Source organism: Acanthopagrus latus, chromosome 19, assembly GCF_904848185.1.
Source record: "Acanthopagrus latus isolate v.2019 chromosome 19, fAcaLat1.1, whole genome shotgun sequence".
Classification (NCBI taxonomy): Eukaryota; Metazoa; Chordata; class Actinopteri; order Spariformes; family Sparidae; genus Acanthopagrus; species Acanthopagrus latus.
Window position 1 is genome coordinate 22,336,704 of NC_051057.1, and position 20,770 is coordinate 22,357,473.

The following is a 20,770-nucleotide window of genomic DNA, read 5'->3' on the forward strand; positions in this document are numbered from 1 at the left end:
CGCTGCGAGCGCACACAGCTGAGATTTGACATCTCCATCGGGCCGATTGTGCACATGCAGCCATTTTGTTTCTTTCCACAGGTGAGCGCCTCGTTCGCTCACACAGGTAATGGAAGATGTGAGGAGATTGCTTTTTATGGTCCGCAGGCTGAACAGCCGGGAGCGACGCTTTTCTCCAGCTGCACAGAAAACACAGCGGGTGATGGAGGGGCTTTCAAAGAGACATTCAAAGAGCTTATTCATACATGTATGTCAGGAAATCTTAGTATTTGGTGTGTCATTTTGCTGTAATGACGGCATGCACCAGAGCTGGCATGGACTCCAAAAGTCTGTGTGAAATTGCTCACTCATGTTATCCCAGCATAATCTGACAGTGATTCAAAGAGTTTTTCTTACTTGAATTTCAGAAAACATTAGTATTTTGTGAGGCCCCCATTTGTTTTACTGACAGAATGCACTCAAGCTGGCATGGACTCCACAAGTTTGTGTAGAACCTGCTGACTCTGGTTATCCCAACATGATCTGAAGGTGATTCAAAGAGCTTTTCACACTTGAATTTTAGAATATTTTATCATTTGGTGAGTCTCAATTTTGTTTTACTGCATGGTTTCGAGCTGGCATGGACTCCACAAGTTTGTGCAAAAACCTACTGATTCATGTTATCCAGGCACGATTTGACGCTCATTCAAAGAAATGTTTGCACTTGAAATTCAGAATGTGTGGCATGGACTCCACAAGTTTGTGCAAAAACCTACTGATTCATGTTATCCAGGCACGATTTGACGCTCATTCAAAGAAATGTTTGCACTTGAAATTCAGAATGTGTTACTATTTGGTGTTACCTCCTTTGTGCCTTAATGACAGAACGCAGTCGAGCTGGTATGGACTCCACAGGTTTATGTAAAACCCGCTGAGTCATTGTATCCCAGCATGAAATTTGCAGTGATTGTAGTTGAATTTCAGAACGTTAGAATTTGGTTTGTCCCTCTTTTGCCTTGATGACAACATGCACTCAGGCTTGTATGGATTCCACAAATTCCTTATACTTTGACTTCTGCCAAAACTAAAGCAAAAAAAAACAACAAAACCCGAAGCCATTCCAATCCCTTTTTAAATGACAGGCGTTTCGCTCGTCAGGTGACGGCCTTGTTCACTCGTACAGACAGATGAACATTTGTTTTTTCATGGATTGCATTCTGAACAGTTGGGGAGTGATGCTTTTCTCCGGCTGCACAAAAACACAGCGGGTGATGGAGGTGCTTTGCATTGTGCATCGATGCAGCGCCTTGTGAAAAGGTTCACCTCGCAATTTCAAGTTGCACCTCACATCCATCTTTGCGGGAAAATTGCAACACAAAGGTAATGTTGGTCTGCACGCTCTTTTGGTGATTTACTGTTGTGTTGAAGGTAAAACGGCAGCCATTGTCGGACCAGAGTGGACGGACGGGAACAAAACATACACTGGTGGTGTTTCATGTGGCTCCCCGCTGAGGATGGCACAAATTTCCATTGGAGCGCTGACAGTGAACGCAGCACAGCATGCCTTTTCCTCCTGACTAACGATGCAAATTATTAAAATGATTTTCCCTCCACAACCTGTTTCATGCGTTTCCTTCCAGAAATAATTGAGGAATCTTTTTATGTTTTCAATTAGCCGCCCTTTTTTTTTTTCCTTTTTTTTTTTTTTTCCTTTTTCTTCCTCCTCGGTTGACATTCGCTCTAATTGCTGAAAAAGATTCAGGCTTTGCTCGGAAAATGTTGCGGGGCATCACAATAACAGACGCTTTTATTTTTTTTCTGTCAATCTTCCACAATGGGAAGCAGAAGTGAGCGGATGGTGGTGATGGGATGGGGTGGGGGGGGCTTATACCAATAATTACTGGAAGAAAAACATAAATTTTGTTCTGGCCTGAGAAAAAAATACACAATTATTCCTCTCAGGGAGTAATTACAGTTAATACTGATGCAGAACAACTGCACATTTCTACTTGTTTTCATGAAATGCGCTGCACTCACACCTGATGCTGATACATCTCTGATCCTGCAACCATTTCATCTTATATTCCATCGTTCATACGACCATGTTGCTCTCATTTGAGTCTTTCAGAAGCGTTTTCATCTTCTGCTTTTAATCTCAAACGCTGCTCTAAAGGTGCTTATAAAGAGTTTTTTATCCGTGTGGTCAGTGTGAATTTACATCAGTAAGAGCGGACTGTGACTCAGTCTCACTCTGATATATCATCCAGCTGCCACTTCAGCAGAAATCGACATATATACGTTGGTGAGAAGTCGAGACTTGATGTACAAGATGTATTTCTGGTTATATTACTGTAATCAATGAAAGAACAAGAACCACTTTTATCATAATTACTTGCTGAATTTGTTTCAAAGTACAGGTTTGTTTACAGGTGGTACGCCGATCCTTAACCTTTGTGGATCCATAATCAGGAGACATTTTGTCTTCAAGGCTGTCACAGTTTGGTTCAGTTTAGTTGACTAAATGACTGTCCTACATGGACATTTCTCAGTATATAAACCACCACAAATCAGGCATGTGTCAACAAATGATGCTTGAAAGGTAACTACAGCTCCAAACTTAAAAGCACCATCAGGCTTATACATATTTGATGCACTGGGACGGAGAACGGGCCAAAATTGTGAAATTATGATGTGATATTAAGGATAATAAATACTGTAAAACCTGTACACCGTGATGTTTTCTGCCTCAAGTGTAAAGCCAAGTGTCATCTGGACTAAAACACACACATATGGCATCTGACGAGCGAACGCAATATTTAAATTGAACCCCAGAGGAATGAGTCGCCTCTGAACAGGGTTTATTTAATGTACATCCTCTGCAGCTCCAGTTGATGAGAATGAACTCCTGCAGTGTCCTGATGGAGGTGAAAACTAGGCTAGCTTTCCTGGCGGTTTCCCGTGGGAGGAAGTGGCAGATGTACAGAACCATGCTTGCCCTCCCCAGCACATATACAACACACACACACACACACACACACACACACACTAAACCCGAAAGCTCTCCAGGGTTCTGTCTCAAGCGGAGCCAAAAACCCAAGCTGGGGTAATCCTCCGGGGAGCTCAACTACCAGCGGCTCTCCCTTCAAATCCTATTGGGTCAGAAAATCCAGAGAGTGCCTGCTCCACCTCTGGAAGGAGGACGGGGACGAGGAGGGGGGCGCTTGTTTGTTCACAGGCACACTACACGGTGCTGCGGTCCCAGCGGAGGTCGAGCAGCTCGGACACGCGGGGCGTTTTCGTGACTTCACGAGGCCCAGCTGTGTACAAACACATTAATACAGTATACCAACACACAGTCGGCTGCCTCCTGGGGCTCAGCAGCACATACGTTCACACACAAGATTCATCAGCCGTGATTATGTCACATAAGAGAGGTGGAAACAAACTCATCACGGAGCCGTTTGCCTTCATCACTCGCAGCGCTCTGGAAGCACAACAATCAATTTTCAGAGTAATCCGACAGCGGTCAACTAATCGGGAGCGAGGCCGCGAGGTCCGCCTTGAATCATGGCACGGCAGCGTCACGCCGGATGTCTGCTGCTGGCGTGGAAAATCAGAGAAAACACACAGTAAAAGAGCCCAAAACGTGCCGAAGAAGAGGCTGTTTAACGAGCCGAGAATGGAAAAATACATGGACTGAGCTGTGGAGCAACAGACGGACACTGGGAGAAGTTGTCTGGTTCTGTAAAAGGCAACCAGACAGAAGAATATCGACAGGAAGACAACGTGTGCCACTGATGTAAATTCTGACATTTTACCTCCTGTCTTTAGGCAAGTAATAAACAGACGAGCAATTAATTAGCGTAAAGGATAAACTGACTCAAAAATTACATTTTCGTTGAGGAGAAAAAACATAGAAATGGCTCCATGCAGCTCATGCAACGTAATCCAAAGTCTCTGGATTGGTCCAAAATCTTAAACGCCATTTTAAAAGAGTTTTTACTGTAGCTGCCAAATTCATAAGCACGTACTCCATCTTGAAGTCGGTGTGGAAGCTCGATCGTGTGCATAGCGTCTTTTCAAACTTGTATTACACCGGACAAGCTGTCTGGAGCCAATTCGTGTTTGTTAAAGTTGTTTTTAACATTTTAAAACAAGTCCCCAGCTACTTCAGTTGTTTAAGAAACTGTCTGTGAAGCTCTTGAAATGTTTTGTGGACGACGAAACTTTCCATCGGCATGTGGGTGAAGAGATAATGACCGTGTTGGTGTTGTCTCAGATTCAGATCCGCTGTAGCCTTCGAGCCGTTTTTTTTTCTTCCACTTCAGAAAACATAGCGACAGTTTGCTAATTATGACTTTTTCATGGCGTCCAAAAACAGAAAAGGGAAAAAAAAAGTTCTGCCGTGTGGCTGTTAACCAGGACCGACAGGAGAGAGCGCGTCGGTCCGGTTTTAGCCGCTCTGCACTGGCTTCCTGTCAAACACACTCTTGGCGGTTCTGTTGATCTCATTTGTTCAGAAGAAAGTTTTTAAAACTTCACTTTAAACTTTAACGAGCTGCTGAAACTCCCGTTTGCACTTTGCTCGGTGCTGCGGCGCTTCTAATAAAATGTTATATTTAACTTTGCTTTTAATTTCCAAAATAAGAGTTTATATTTAGCATCGTATTTACTTATTATTTTCATTTGTATGTTTTTCATCTTTTTGTCTGTTTGTTGCTTGTTTCGACAGTTCGGCTGGAGGACGTCATCAGCATCATTTTGGGAAATATTGGTAATATTACTGGAGGATAAAACACATCACACACCAACGCAACCGTATTAATATCAATCAATAACATAAAAAAAGAAAGAGGTTTTGGTCTTGTCGGGTCATTGTAGGCTGCGTTATAGAAGGAAGAAGGTCTATTGTGTTACATATAACTGAGCCTACAATAAAAAACATTTATTCCAATCTCATAATATATCAGCCTGTTCATCTCTGAGTCCAGGGCCGTTCCTTCATTCAACAGGATCTACACTGTTTTGAAATGTTCTATAGAGGTTATTACTATAATTAATCATTATTAATACAGACAGAACATGTATTATATTGCATTTTGAATGTATCTTGCCCAACACTGGATCTGGATCTTGCGGATTTAAACGATTTATTTCAAACGAGAGTTGTGGCTTGGCGGAGGTTTGCGCTCTACGCTTTTCATTCTACTTTCTGCTATAAAAACTGTTTCACTTTCCCTCTTTTTTTCGCAGTAATTACAGCCTTCAGTCCCTGTTTTTAATGTCCATTTTGTCTTTCATTGAAACACGTTTCTTATTCATTTCATTATTACATTAAATTTTATCCTTAATTAGTTTTCTAGCACATGTACAAAATGTCCAGATATAAGAATAATGCCTTTCATGGATGTGTTTCATTTGCACATTCTCATAAGAGGGAGAAAAAAAAAATTAATTATTGATTAAAATTACGTTTACCTCCCGCCATCAAAATATGCAGGAATTCATCCATTTTCGTGGGTTTTCACACTAACGGACGTGATTTACAGTCATGAAATATTTACACCTAATAACCACGTACAATCTGTGAACCGATGGAGTGGCCTAATAACGCCTCATTTCCTCATCCCCCTGTGCGAAGCAACCAAAGGTCAACATCTGCTCTCGCCAGTTCTGAGCACACTAGGAGGCAGACGGTGACGGAGAGGAGGAGGAGGAGGAGGAGGAGGAGGAGGAGGAGGTGTCATTAATTGGCAATCAGACTCTGAATCACTTTATTTGCTCTGTGCAGCAAACAGGCGGATATTTGACTTATATATGAGCTGATATAGGAGTCTGGAGCTGGATCGTGGAGGCACATACGGCGTGACGAGGCCTTTTTAACGCTGCATCGAAGGAGGAAATCATTGTAGCGAATCCTGTAATTTTTTGCCACTCATCTCTTCATGTTTTGCTCCAGCAAAGAAAGAAAGAATCGATATCTGTTCCGAGTTCTTTGTGGTGGAGAGAAATCCATGAAAGCCTCTCAGACATCTTGAGGAAGTGCAGTCGAATCCATTTCAACGCCGTCCGTATCACTGCTCAGTATCTTTTTGCCTATCTTTATTATATTTAAAAGGAAAGACTGAATGATGGTACCTGTAACAGGAAGCTGAATAAGAGGCCATGATGCTTTTCTGTTTTTATTCCTTTCCTACAGTTTTATATTGTCTTGTGCCTGTAAAAGATCTTGAAAGTTAAGTCAGCACCTACAGAAGATCCTCTGAAACGCCTCGTCAGTAGTCCCGCCTTTAAATCTGTGACCTTGTGACATCACACTGCGTCACCATGTCGCACATTTGCATAATCGTGGCTAGTTTGGCACCTGAGAATTGATTTAGCTGATCCGGAGCTAAGAGGTGACTTTTTAACTTCTGGTATAAGAAGTGGATTTATCTTCACTCCTGTTTATCAACCTGACTGCAGCAGTGATCCGGTGGTGACATACATTGAACGTAACATTACAGAGAGGTGAGAGAGAACCAGAACCAGAACCAGAGTCTCTGCTGAGTGCTGAGTGCAGTCATGGGTCGACCTGAACCGACATTAGTTGACGTCTGGCTGAACAACACACCGTTAAACAACCACACCTGCTGATTGAAACTCTATCCGAATAGACTCTCGTTCTCACTAATAACTATTAAGCTAGCTGCTCCTGAACGCACCACAAAGACAGTTGATTGTTGCGTCTCATTCCCAGGACGTCAAATAGACACATGTTGGGTTGGTAAAGCGTCCCGAGCAGCAACAAAGAGAGAAAATCAGAAACTCTCTGCAGATACGAGACACTAACACGCCTTTTCTCCACATTCCAGCCTCCCTCTCTGTCTGTTTACGGCTTCGTCTCGCTGCGTCTGACATCAGTCTTCAGGTGTTGTGTTAATTCCTCTCAAATGCATCAAACTAAACTTAACAAATTTGCGTTGAGACGTAGAGAGGATTGTTGTTTCGTAAAGTTTGAGACCTTTCCGCTCCCATGAACACTTTTAAACTCTCTCTGTTTATCTTGTGAAATTCGAGCTGATCTTTGTGGAGACGTCGACGCTGATGGCTTACGATAATTGCATGTTCGGTCGAAGAGGTTAATACGGGAGAGACGATCACTCCATGCAGAAAAACTGAAGCTGCAGTGGACATATTTGCATATCTGGCCCTTTAATGACAACATTAAGTGATTGTCTCCGGTGGCTTCGAGCTCTTCACTGCCCAGATGTCTTTAAAACCAGCCAACCTGCCGGCTCTGTGAAGCCTTAAATCAACAGAAATCCATACAGACAAGAAGAGGAAAGATTTGCGTTTGTGTCCTTTTGCAGCAGACAAATAAAAAAGACAAACACAGGTTTGTTTCTCCCATCTGCTGCCTTCAGTGCGTCTGAACCGCCGAGCCATGTTTGTTCTGATAAAATGTTAAGATATTGGATTTGATTTGCGCACAGCATGTAAGGATCACGCTCGCATTTCACACATGTCGTCGCTGCCGGAGGAGAGAGACGGTCCCCGCGGTGCGGCACAGCGGCGTTCTGCCAGAGGTCCGCCGTACCAACAAATACACAAAACACAAACGCACACTCGCTCAGTCATGCTGCGACGCTCGGAGCCGACTGACAGAATATTCAGCTGAGGAGGAGAAGGAGAAAAGCAGTCCAGGTTTATTTGCTTGTTGACTGGCAGGTTACTGCACATCAGCTCTGTTTGCGAGTCGGACTGTAGAATCGGGTCGGGATCAAACCCGACAGAAACTTGCAGCTGGCGCCACATCGAGGTTTCTTTTATCTTCGAGTCGTCCAAAACCGTCACCTCCACAACTCTTCCTCCTCCTCCTCCTCCTCCTCTGCAGCGAATGTTCCTCTCCTTCCCAAATTATTCATCGGGTCAGCGCTCGACGACGCGCTGGAACATGAAAACTGAGAGAATGCTAACTAACTGTCAGGACAGAAATCGGTCAAGCGCTCCTTCAGGTTCAAGATGGCGGGGAGGAGGAAAAACTCATGAATGTTGCATGCTGTTGACAGATATCGGACACCTTTTCCTGCTGAGCTGCTGTCTGTCATTTGAATAATTTGTGCCTTTGTTTGTTCGCCGGCCGGACCGTATCAACAATTTACAGCAGCTGTGCGGGTCTCCTGCCGCCGCGTCTCGTTTGGTCTTTTCAAACTATGACAAAGTTTATGTGACAGTTGTGTTTGCAGCGCGCTCGCTGATTCAATATGGAGAGACGACGGGTTGCACAAAACCTGATTTGCCATTTTGCGGTTCCCCCGGTGGCTCGCGTGTTTCTCCGCCATGATTCTCTAATTTCAAATTCCCCTCAGATGTGTAACACAAGCAGTCAGAGGACAGGAGTGTTTTTAACCTGCCGCTGAACTTGCGCTACCATCACTCTCGTTATAATCCGTTCTGGTCTCTGACTGTCGTTTACTGTGATTACTTTTCTAAATATGCATTTTAAAATGGTAGAAATGTAAATCATTAGAAAATGAAGAGAGGGTATAGAGGGTGTTAGGATGTCCTTAGAGAAATTTAAAAACAAATCTGAACTGACAAACTTGCAGATTTCCTTGGAGAACATGTAAAACTCTCTAAAATAATTAATATAAAGCTAAGAATGATAATTAAAAGTAAAACAGAAGCAGCAACGTTTGTAAGATTGACTGTCTCTTGGGAGAAAATCTGTGAGAATGATTTAGAGAACGGGTCCTTGAACATCGAGCCTCCAGGAAGAGCGCCGGTTTTCACTGTGGACAAACCGTGTAATTACACCATCACGTGACGCAACATTTGGAAAGTCTAGAAGAGCTGCAACATTAAATCATTTTCTCTGCAACACGTTCAATATTTATACATTGAGAATAAACAGCAACTACAGCGGGGGCGGGGCTTCAGCTCTGCAGACTGAAGCTCAGTTCACACGTGATCTCATGGGGAAGCAGACGTAAACAAACTGGTGGTAAGCGTCGTGCAACAATGTGTTGTAGTAACACGTTGCACAAACAAGTCAAGGATGCTCTATTAAATGTGGACACAGTGCTGATCATGTTGGAGGCTAGCTTCCAGGTTTAGCACCCGGCTAACATGAATAGAATGAATAAAGTAATTTAATGGTGCAGCTCCTCTGGAATTGACATGTTTTATTGGACCTAATGGCTCTATTTAGAGTCAAACAAGTCATTTTTTTGGGTTGTGCCACTCAAAAACTTTATCCCCCACTTTACAGATCTTTCTTTCTTTTTGGGCCTCAGTTCATCACATGATGATGTAATTACACTATGAAAAACTGGCTTCAGGGCCTGGCCTTCAGCGAGATCTGGAGGTGAGAGTTTAAGTTTCTGTCAGCAGTAGCATGCTAGCTAATGTTAGCTTTAAGGGTCAGGATGTTTAATCGTTGTTCGGCAGCACTGTCAGCTACTCCAGGATTCCTTCTCTCACTGGCTGGAGAGCACCGATGTTATCATCCATCCAGACATTAAATCACATGTTTAATATCAGAATATCTTTTGCTGGGTATGTTTCGAACGAGCACTGCACTTCTCTTGATAAAAGCCTTGAAGCTGGATTTTGTTTTTGTTCTTTACCAGGACGCAGAAAGACTCAAAGCAGAATCCTCCTCAGAGTCGGTCTGGTCCAGTCTGTAGATGCTTCTCACGCTAACACGGAGCTGAACCATGAATCAGACGTCCGGGAGCAACATCCACACCACATGTCCATCACAGCACACATGGGAGTTTGAATGGCTGCAGCCCCAAAAAGTCGCCGTCAAAGCGCCAGCTCGTCGCCAAACAGGCATCTGTCACCGGACGAGACAGAGCCGACAATTAGGAAGCTGTCGCTGTCATTCACTCCCAATCATTCACACACGAAATTGACCAGCGGATGGACTTCATCTCGTATGTTTCCTCCGTTCTTTGCCTTGCTGTTTTCTCTCATTATCTCCCGTTGGCGCTTCACAGAGATTTCCTCTTTTTTTTTTTACCCAGCTGTCAGTTCTCACTGGCGGTTTGGCCGTCAAACACACAACGCGCAGAGGGAATCTGGCGCGTCTGGAGTTCTGCCTTCGTTTGACCGCTGCGTCCGCGTACACTAATGAAACAGCAGAAAACTAGACGAGCGTGTAGCAGTGTCGTTAGATCAACTCACATCCAGATCAACTCAAAAGGGAGGAAATGATAAGTCATGATCTATTTAACTGAACAGTTCTGTTGACGAGGTCACCAGAGACAAAATAACATCGGAGTTCATTGACATCGAGCCTCATCATCAGTCCGTCTTCCACTTTTACATTAACGCTACGTGTTCATGTTCACTCAATCCCAACATCTTTATCAAAAGACTGACGACTTCTTCCACCATTAAAACCTAGACAGCTCTCCATTGGCGAGCGTCTCTTCCAATTCAGAGGACGGCTGTCAGAAAACTCCAGACGCTAGACGGTTTTGAATCACTGAAATATATATCTGATGTGATTCAGAGATCTGGAGCCGTGATAAGACCAGACAGGTGTAAAGAAGTCTTATCTTGCAGGGTAAGTAGATTCACAAGATCAGAAATCCATCTCGCCAGGCGTCAAGTCAGGCGACTGCAGACAAACCGACATGTTCTTACTCCAAACTCGTCAAATATGGCAACGTCTCTCGAGGCACTTTGCATCGACCTGCTTCTTATTAAAAAAAAAATGAAATAACCTCACGTGTAACATATGCCGAATTCACAAGAAGGCCCAGATAATTAAGAATTTGTTGTAGAAATGATTGCCCAAAGATTATAAAGTTCCTCCTAAATTAATAACACGCAAAATTGAGCAATTTTATAAGGGACCCTGGGGAGTTGGTGTTCAAATTACCATTTTTTGAGCGCAAAACGTTCTCAAACTGTTGCAGATTGTTGTTAAAAGCTATCAGATATGAGTCATCCTAGTTTTTTCTTTTACTGTCCAGATTATAGGAGGCTGATGGACTCCAGCAGACTCCTCGGGTCAACAGAAGTGGGTCAGGGTTACCAACAAAAACAATGTCGGCAGTGGAGAGAAGATATATGTGAGAAACAGAACCTGCTCTGCCCTAAATTTAATGATTCTTCCCCGACACCTTCAGCTCCTGCACCGTTGACGGTTCACACCAGCACCACCCTTCATTTTTCTATCGTCTTTCTATCTAGGTCTTATTTTTTTGTGTGTGTTTCGTCTCTCTGTGTGTCTGTGCAGGTTTACCGTACTCCCTCTCTAATTGTTTTCTCACATCGCTCTCCGGGGATGTGTAGGCACGGCCTTATTATCCCGCCTGATCGATGTGATTTATAGGTTTTAGGGAGCGAGACATGCAAACTTTCTCATCTCCCGGGGTTAAACCGAACAAATCAATCACACTCGCTCGCTCTTTGTGTGTGTGTGTTGAGGAGGGGGCGAGCAATCCAGACCTGAAAACTAGTTTCTCCAAAGACCATCATGGAAGCGGTGCTAGCGATCTTCAAATGGAGCTTCTTGTGCGTCTAAGTTGTTCCTTCTTTTATCCCCCAAATACTCAATTTGAATCTTGAAAACCAGCTCCAGTGCTAAAAATACTCACATATCTTCATGTTAGTCAGCTGAAACACCTGGAAACACCTATTTTTTGTTAAGTTAGGATTTCTTTACACGGCAGTCACGCTTGATTAATTTGTTTGTGCCGTTGCAACATAATCACGTCGGCCCCTCGTCAGGACAGCAGGAAACCACGTAGCTGTGGAGATGATTCCTGCCAAGATTTGATGGTAATTGCTGTCACTTTTCCCTTTTTTTCTCAAAGACTCGTCCTTTTTAAACTAAAATAATATTCAGCTTCATTAGAGGAGAAACCCACTTGATTCAGCGGCAGACTCGACTGTAGACTCGCAGCTTGTGTTTTTATTGATCTTACACACGACTCACGCCGGGGCCGATAAAGGATTAAAGTACAACAAAAGCATTTCAAAGACAGTATTGGATTATGTGATTTTTCCATTTCTCTTTTTTTGAAAACTTCCCTTGTTTTCACTGGTGATGAATCACGCCGTGTACCTGCTCAGACAGGTGCGTGACGTCAAATCAACACAAGGCAAGCTGTGTTAGTCGCAGCGTGACCTCCGCAGGATCAATACCACATGGTTTAGCATTCTGAATAAGCCTTTGGGCTAAACAGAAGAAGTTTGACGTGTAAAGCATAAAAAAAAGAGAGAGAGTCAAGGAAATCATGTCTGTACAGCTCAACACAACTCTGAGAAAGTTCAGATTATTTAGATTCCCTTTAGCGTTAGCTTTTAAGCTAACGTCACTGACAACTGGTTGTGAGACTGGTTACAGCTGTTGTGTTTCTGATTTTATTTGCTTTAAGTCATTAAACAGTATCATTATTATCTACTCGGCCTCATGTTGATGGAAAGTTGCTTGTCCAACTCAATCCAGGAAGCCCCAAGATCCCAAATTCACTTTTCACAGTTTCATTGCTTTCTGTATATCATGTTTTTGATCATTTTAATAATCACCCCAGTGTCTTAGATAACCATTAGCAACATTAGCTAGTTATTCAGTTTTGCAAACTTTAGGTTGCTACAGCTGTTTTTCACACTCAGGGCTCTAAAGAGCTGCCAAAACCTAAAAAGTGACCGATTCACAACATTAGCGACATTAGCAAGAAGCTTCTGTAAGCTAATGTTAGGTCGCCCTGACTCTTAGATACACTAGGTGCTTATAAAAGTTGCAAAACAGTGTACAGTGTCTCAAAAAAAAGGGCCGGTAGCTCAGCTGAGCTAACGCTAGGTCGCTATGGCTGCTTTTCACACTTTGGGCTTGAAAAAGCTGCCAAAACCTAAAAAGTAACTGATTTACAATGTTAGTAACATTAGCAAGAAACTCAGGTAAGCTAATGGTAGGTCACCCTGACTCTCAAATACACAGTTTTTGAAAGAGCTGCCATAAATCTAAGTAACTGATGTATACGGTCTCAAAAAAGCAATCAGTAAAGCTCATTCCACATTGGCAACATTAGCCGGTAGCTAGGCTGAGCTAACATTGGTTCGCTATAGCTATAGCTTTTCATAGTCTTTGCTCGGAAGGGCGTCCAAACATTAAAAGCGACTGACATACAGCGTTAGAGACATTAGCTATAAACTCAGGTGAGCTAACATTAGGTTGTCATGACTCTTAAATACACTTGGTGCTTTAAAAGAGTTACAAAAAATCAGATAACTGTTGGAGACATTAGCTAGTAACTCATCTGTGCTAACGTTAGGTTGCTATGGCTACTATTTACACTTGTCAAGGGTGAAAAAAGGTTTATTCAAATCAGTCGGGGATCTCTGGGCCTCTGGAGACTTTGATTTATGCTGTACAAGCTTTCTGGAACCATTTGATGGATTTCTTTTGTTAAACTCTACATTTTAAAAAGGTACACGTCCGTTTCTGACAACAACAAATGTGACAACGGTGAAGGTTGTGGTTGCTTATCCGTATACGTAGCTAACATTGAGCACATACGAGCCTTTAGCTAACCTGGCAGGAAATTGTCCCGACATCTAATTTACAACTATTTGTTTTTTGTTGCCAATGACACGCTGGAAAAAGTCTAAACATCTCGTCAAAAATATCCAGAAGTTTCTCGCTTTACAAATGTTGAAACACACCTTGAACAGTGGTCTCTGGCTTCACATCTGGAGAACAACAGAATAATGTAAGTAAAAGCAGAATATGACGATGAGTTTGTGTCATTAAATCCTCTTTTTGAGCTACCGGCAACCACATCCCTTGTTTGCGTCAACAAACTGTCCGCTGAGTCTGAATCTGATCCTGTTTTTATAGACGGAACAAATAATTGGCAGTAATTAATGTGGAAGCACAATCACAGAGCGCTGACGTGTAATTTCAGGACTTTAAATTGCACTTCTTCTTCCTCGCAGACTTTGATTCGATGACACAAAAACACTCCTCGTCTCGCTGTCATCTGTATCCCAATGACTCAATATCTTCAATTACCTCCAATTAGACGCGTTTAAGGACAATTAACCAGTGATCAACAAGGGGGAGCAACGGTGGTAAATATTTACTCACTCATCGTACATATTTCTTGTTTATTTGCGCATGATTATTTCATGAGCCAATTTCCCTCATAATGTGCGTTCAACGTGTGCAGAGTTTCTAATCCGGCCAGCGTCCCTTCCTTCATGATCGCACATTCGTCGAGGTAATCGTTCACCCCTACTCTTCAGACGGTGTGTGTGGATAAAAAGAACAATAAACCCAAGTGGAGAGCCAGGAGCCACAGAAGTTAATAGACTATCACTCCCCCCCTCCTTTTAAGAAAGAACTGATTGTAGTATTCAGGAGGGTCGCGTACACAGCGAGACGGGTCACGGCACACAAAAAAAAAAGAGAAAGAAAACGGTGGAAAAGTGAGTGTGTTTTTCTGAGTCCCGCGGGTTAATTCGGTGCTTTTTCAGCCCACGATTGCCGTGTCTAAGCTTTCATGAGCCGCGGAGGGATGGATGGAGAAGCGAGGGAGGAAGGGAGGAAGGAGGGAGGAGAAACGAGGGGGTATGGACGGAGCAACAGCACAGCGCTCAGACACGAGAGGGAGAGCTGCTGCGAGGGCTCGTCCACAACGCTGTCAGCAGGTAGAGCTGAGAGAGAGAGAGAGAGAGAGAGCAGGAGGAGGAAGAGGAGGAGGAGGAGGAGGAGGAGGGAGGAAGTCTGTCTTTTCACCTGAAGATTACTTTGCCTCACACTTATCCCTCTCTCAGTCCTGAGCGCCGGGAGCAGCAGCAGCAGCAGCAGCAGCAGCAGCACCGAGGAAGGAAGGAGTTGATCGGGAGGTCTGTCGCTCTCGGTTCTGTCTTTTTTTTCTTCAATTTTTTTGAAGCACCGGGGGTCAACTGGACTTCTCTGCAAAAAAAAAACAAAAAAACCTGGTGATCATCCTGCACTGGGAAAAAAACAAAAAACAAAAAGACTGAGAGACAGAAACCGGCATGTCAAGGAGAGAGTAATAAAAAAAAAAAAAAAGAAAGAAAGAAAAAAGTGAGAGGAGAGGAGAAGTTCCAGTTGAAAGGTAGGACACGCTTTGGGATTTTATCTGTTTGATACACACTCCCCGTCATCGTTATCGATCTGTTGCACATAATGAGCAGAGAAACCTGCTCCGGGGTAGTTCTCTGAACAAGACAAATGTGATTTATTGGCTTTTTTTGTTTTGTTTTTGTTTTATTTATTCAAACATGTGGTGGGAAAAAGAAAGACGACGGTGACAAACAATGTTGAGGTGCTGAAAAAAAAAAAAAAAGGAGGAAGGAGAGAGTTTGTGTCGGGTTGCGGAGAGAGAGAAATCCGAGCCAGTTGGGAGTGAAGCGAGGGGAGGTGGAGGGAGATAAATAGAGTAAAAGGAGGAATAGGAGGAGGGAGGGATGGATGGATGGAGGGATGGATGGAGTGGCGAGGGGCTCGCTGGCAGCCGACTCAGTAACCAAGGCAGCTGACATGAGGGAGAGCCAACAGGGGACAGTGGGATTTCTATTTTTCACCCTTGCTGAGATACGCCGGGGCTTTTGCCAAGTCCCCCGCCTCACCCCCCTACGGATAAAGATTTCATTGTGCGGCGCTGCGACCGAATTCATTAAGCATCAACATGTACTCTCCCTCCCGGCCGCACTTTACTCTATCTCCTCTCCGGCTGATGCTCGCTCCTTCTCGCTTTCATTACGGTCGCGGTTGCCTCCCCCCCCCCCAGCCGATAATCAGCTCAGCTCAACAGTTGTGCTTCCGTAACGCTCTGCGAGTTAATAATAAAAACACATATGCTGCGATTCTTCAGGGAGGATTTATAACAACAACAACAACAACAAACAACAAAAAAGGAGCAACTAAAAGTTTGGCAACCTTTAAGTCTACGGAGATTTAATTTAATAGCAACTTGGGAGTATTTTGGGATAGTAAAAGGTTGTGAAATCTGGCTGACTTTTAGCAGTTTCAACAGAAAGACGTCCACGTGATCCTTTGTCGATTACGTTTGAATCGGGGTCATCGAGCACGACTAGTGACTCCCTAAAAACAAACTTTATAACGATATAAGAGAGAGTTTTCAAACGAGGTGCCGCGTTGGCTGGTTTTGAAATCCCGGAGCGGACGGCACACGAGTGGCATCCGTCCAATCAGGTGCAGCCAGGTTGTCGTGGGTGTTGCAAATCTTGGAAGTTGTGCAAAAACGTTGGCTGTTTCACCAATTTAGTGCCATTTCTTCTTAGTTTTCACTTCCACCTCTCGACCAGCGCCACTTGTATCTTTGCATCGGACAACTCTCGATTAAAAAGTGGTAAATTCTGCTCTACTGTAACAACATTTTGTGTATCTCCAGTCCCTTTCTGATTGAGGAAAATAGACTACTGCCACCTGGTGGTGTGGAGAGTTATTTCCTGTTACCCAGGTGCTAACTGGACGTTGGCTGCAGTCTTTGCGGTGCGTTCAAGTGCAGCTTTTTGGCCAAAATTACAGTAGATCACAAAATGCGTCAGGAAATAAAAACATTGTCTGCAGTGACAAACTCAGAGAATTATCGATTGAGCCCAAGGAGCGTTCTAGCCTCTTTCAGCTTATTGTTTTGGTTTTATTACAGTATCCAACTTTACTGTTTACTGTGCTTTACAACACGCAGCTATTTCTGGTTAACAACTGGTCAAACAACATACTTACAGAATAAGCATTTAGCTGGTGAATATTGTCAGGTGTTCAGCTGTTAGAGGTCCAGATTGTCACAGTTTGGGGTTTTAGTTTGTTTCCTGCTTCATTTCTCTTCTTATCTGTCTTTTTCCAGAGTTTACACTTCCTGTCTTTGTCTTTTTCCTGTTCATCTGCGTTTCGTACGTTAATTAGCTCCTCATGTTTTCTGTGATGCTGGCCTTCATCCTGGTTGGTAGTTTAGTTCTTATATTTCTCTTCAGATTTACCGGTTCTGCTTTTGTCTGTTTTGTTGTTTGTGATTTTGGCATTTACATCATTAAACCTTGACTTTTGATTTTCACCCACCTGTCTCGATGTTTCCCACGAGAGTTAGCAGTGTTAAGACTAAATCGGAGCTAAAAGTTGAGTGACACTGCAGTTAAACTGTCAAGGAAGGCAAACTAGGACTCCAAGTGAAAGTTTGTCAGTAAGTACACTTAATGATCAGATCTGGTAATTGGAAATTATGACCCAATAAGTTCCCACTGATCCCCAAAAGCCCCTTTCCATGTCGTCCATGAGTATCAGCTGCATTACCATCTTCATTGGCCGATTTCAAGCCATGTGTATTGTCCTCTACTTGGTTGTTGAGGTGGTCAAAGCTGTGTTTGTCACATGATATCGGATGCTGTGAGAGCAAATTGACAAAGTTTTCTCTCATTTGGACCTGGACATCAGCGGAAACAAAGGATTTAATGGGTCAAACGTGATTTATAATTCCTGGAATCCGTCCAAATATAAAAATCTGGGCTTAGGTCCAACTTTTACACCCTCAAGAGGTCGTATTTAAAAAGACACCGGGGCGAAACCCCTCAAGTTTTTGGATCCAAAACTTTCTGGATAATCCCAAAAGAAATATCCTCTCCTTTTCTGAAACATGATCCAAGTGGCTCTACTTAACTGGCTACGTTTGAATATTTCCTCACAGTTGTCTCACAATAATCACAGTTTATTATCGAGGTCACACTGAACACAAAAAAGCAACTATTACATTAATGAAGAGAACGAGTGAAGGACGAGTACTGAAACACTTCTCATTTATATCACACATTAGTCCTCTCATGCCTTTCTTTCTCCACGCTGAGAAAAAAACAAAAAACAGAGTCATTAACCCTTTTAGCTGAAAGGCTGGTAAAAGGCTCCTTATTGTTTCCAAGATGTGAGACACTTCGGCTTGTGGTGAAATCAATAGCCCAGTAAATTCTTAATTGAATGACTGCAGGGCCCGCAGCCTGATGGTGCTTTATGGGCTACCAGACGGAGCCTCCGAGAGCACGCGGAATAACAAGGACCCTGACGGCATTGTTTGCGGTCTGGGAAACAAACGTCACGTCAATCAGGCGAGCCCTGGCAAGGCGACAGCGGCGGTGGGAGTGTGCTGGCGCTCTTTACACCTGCTGCGTTACGCTCGAGCGGAGGCTGGCGTCACATTACCTCCAATTAGCTTTTGTTCCTTTGAAACACTTTTTTTCCTTTCGGTTCATTTGATCACTACACCGCCTGTTTTATTTTTTTTCCCTTCAGCATTATCCGACACCCGGTGAGTAATAACGTAGATGTCGCGGAGCTGATGGAAGACGGAGAAAACACTCTCAGGGTTTTATGAAACATAGTTGTTGGGGAGGGGGGGGGTGTCACAACATGATGTATGTTTTCTGTACACAAAACGCCCTGACAGGATTTTGTAGCAGAGAGCGAAGCCTTTTGTTGGAGCGGTAGCTTATCTGTCGGCGCTCATGATGGATCGGCTGACCTTGGAGCTTCTTGCTTCCAGTTCAACGAGAAGTAAAGACTGCAGTGGCATACTTTTGTTGAGTGTCGCGCTTGTTTCACGCTCACCATTGACATTTCTTAACCATTTTTTTTATAACAATGGAAAACACAAAGACGGTGTGAAGTAGAAATCCAATACTGGATTCATATTCCTTGCAGCTGAAGTGAGACGAAGGGCAGTTAAACTGAACCAAATGTCCTTTTTCTTCCTTGTTTCAGTCGATTAGAGAACTTTAATACACGTCCACTCAGAATAGTCTGAAATTGGTGTAATTATCTTTTATATATTAGCCATCCCCGTCATTTTCTCCACATTCCTACTTCCGCTAGGCTTCTTTCTGTCTTTGTGTCAGTATCTCCAGTTAAGTAGAATAAATTGAGATTCTGGACAAGAACACCTGAGCCATGGAAAAGTCAGGTGAAGTTTCATCGTCCACAGAACATTTCTGGAGCTTCGCAGTAACACAAAGTTGCAGCATAAACAACTAAAGTAGCTGGAAGAGGCTTAAAAAACAAACCAACCTGGTTCCTTCCATCTTGTAATTCAAGTCTCTGGAGGCCCTGAAATCTTGAATTGATTGGAAAAGGTGTTACTTACTCCCTTCTTTAAACCAAAATCAGCTTTCTTCAGAAGATGTTTCCCTGCTCCAACACACCTGACCCAAGTTTATCATCAAGCTCTGCTGAAGCCTGAAGTTACCTGATCATGTGAATCAGGTGTGATGAAGCACAGACACACTGAAGTCCAGGACTGAAGGACGCTGACCTAAACAATCCAGCTCCTCTTGAATTATTCGGCTTCCAGTGGCAGGAAAAAAAGAAGAAATAGATCCGACAACTAATCATGTTGGAGGAGGTGACAGACGACAGCGAGACCCTCACCGCTGAATAGATATCAAGATAATATTGTTAGTGTGAATTATCTTATCGATATGAAAACCTGATAGAGACGTCCCTACTATAGCTGCTAAGCTAAAAGCGTTAGCACAAAGGTGTAAGTAATGTCTTCTCAAATCAGTTTGGGATCTCACAGCTTCCAGGGGCTGAAATATGCTACGTCGGTTGTTTAGCTGCAACACTGTTCTGCTGTGAAGCTCTAGAAATGATCTGTATCTTCTGATGGTCTCCAGTCAAGCTAGCACAAATTTTAAAGGATGCATTTTAATCTCTTTTCTTGCAGTTTGTTTTGTGTTCTTGTGGCTGTTAAGGTAAAGTCAAAAGTTAAAAAAACAAAAACAATGAGAGCTAAAAAACACAGCTTCTGAAATGCCTCGCTCGTAGCCCCGCCTTTATTTTTTGACTCTATGACATCATATTGTGTCACGGTGTCGCACATTTGCATAATTTATGCCTAGTAGTTAATTTGGTTTAGAAAAACCTCCGTTGTTGTTGTTTACTCTGCTGGCTCAGGCGTGTGTGCGCTGACCAATCAGGGCAGACTGGGTATTTAAGAGGGCGGGGCCTTAAAGAGACAGTAGCCTAATTTTTTTTTTTTTTTTTTTCAAAAAGAGCATTTCGGACTGAGAAAACAGACATTTTTGAATTATGAACCTGAAAATAAGCATTTATCGCTCTAATTTAACTGATTTTCCCCCCAAAAAATGGGCCAAAGACGACACAAATACTTTGTTTCCATCCACTGCTCTTATGCAAATATTAGAAGTTTGGTCTGTGTCATAAGTAAATCAGCACCAGTAAGCGCTCGAACGATGAGGGATTATGTGGAATACGTGATGAAAATGTGACACTTCCATTTGTTTCATGTCTTCATGTGAGGAACAGTCTCGTCAATGCGCTGAACAGATCTGAAGTTTTTTTGTCTGGCACCATTTTTCATCTCTCAGGCTTCAGTGGAATCGATCATTCACTTGCTTCACAGTTGCTTGTGATTTATCTGATATCTGTTTCCATGGCTCTTGCTCACATTTTGCTTTTAACCAATCCACCTCCAGTCAAGAGTAAAACCTCTGTTGTCAGCTAAAAATTTCAGGTGTTACCATGTGTGTTGCAAAACTGGTCGCATTATTTCATCCGGGACTGCGGCAAGAAATTCTAAATATTACTCTGACAATTCCAGCAAAGATGTCATTTTTAAAAACAGTCCTCTTTAACAAAAACAGTCACGACCAGCACTTTTCCTGGAGGCATCTGCTCGGAGCTACAAGTTAAAGTAGAGGCACACGGTAAACAAATGGACCGAGGAAGCTAAAAATACCGAGTGTAATTTAAACTGTCAGCACCGACGCCACTAATACATCCTCACGACCT

General features: G+C 43.2%; 2 long non-coding RNA genes across 5 annotated transcripts in view; one reads left to right on the plus strand and one right to left on the minus strand.

Annotated features, from left to right (window-relative positions):
* The window catches only part of LOC119008568, a 93,058-nt gene that overhangs the window by 22,430 nt on the left and 49,858 nt on the right, over window positions 1–20,770 (minus strand). For all 4 annotated transcript variants that reach the window (XR_005071456.1, XR_005071457.1, XR_005071455.1 and 1 more), the window contains exon 4: window positions 14,723–14,902. This is a non-coding gene — a long non-coding RNA (uncharacterized LOC119008568). The remainder of the gene's footprint in view (window positions 1–14,722; window positions 14,903–20,770) is intronic.
* LOC119008571 lies at window positions 850–1,592 on the plus strand. Its single transcript, XR_005071461.1, has 2 exons — window positions 850–1,296; window positions 1,408–1,592. It is a non-coding gene; the product is annotated as an uncharacterized LOC119008571 (long non-coding RNA).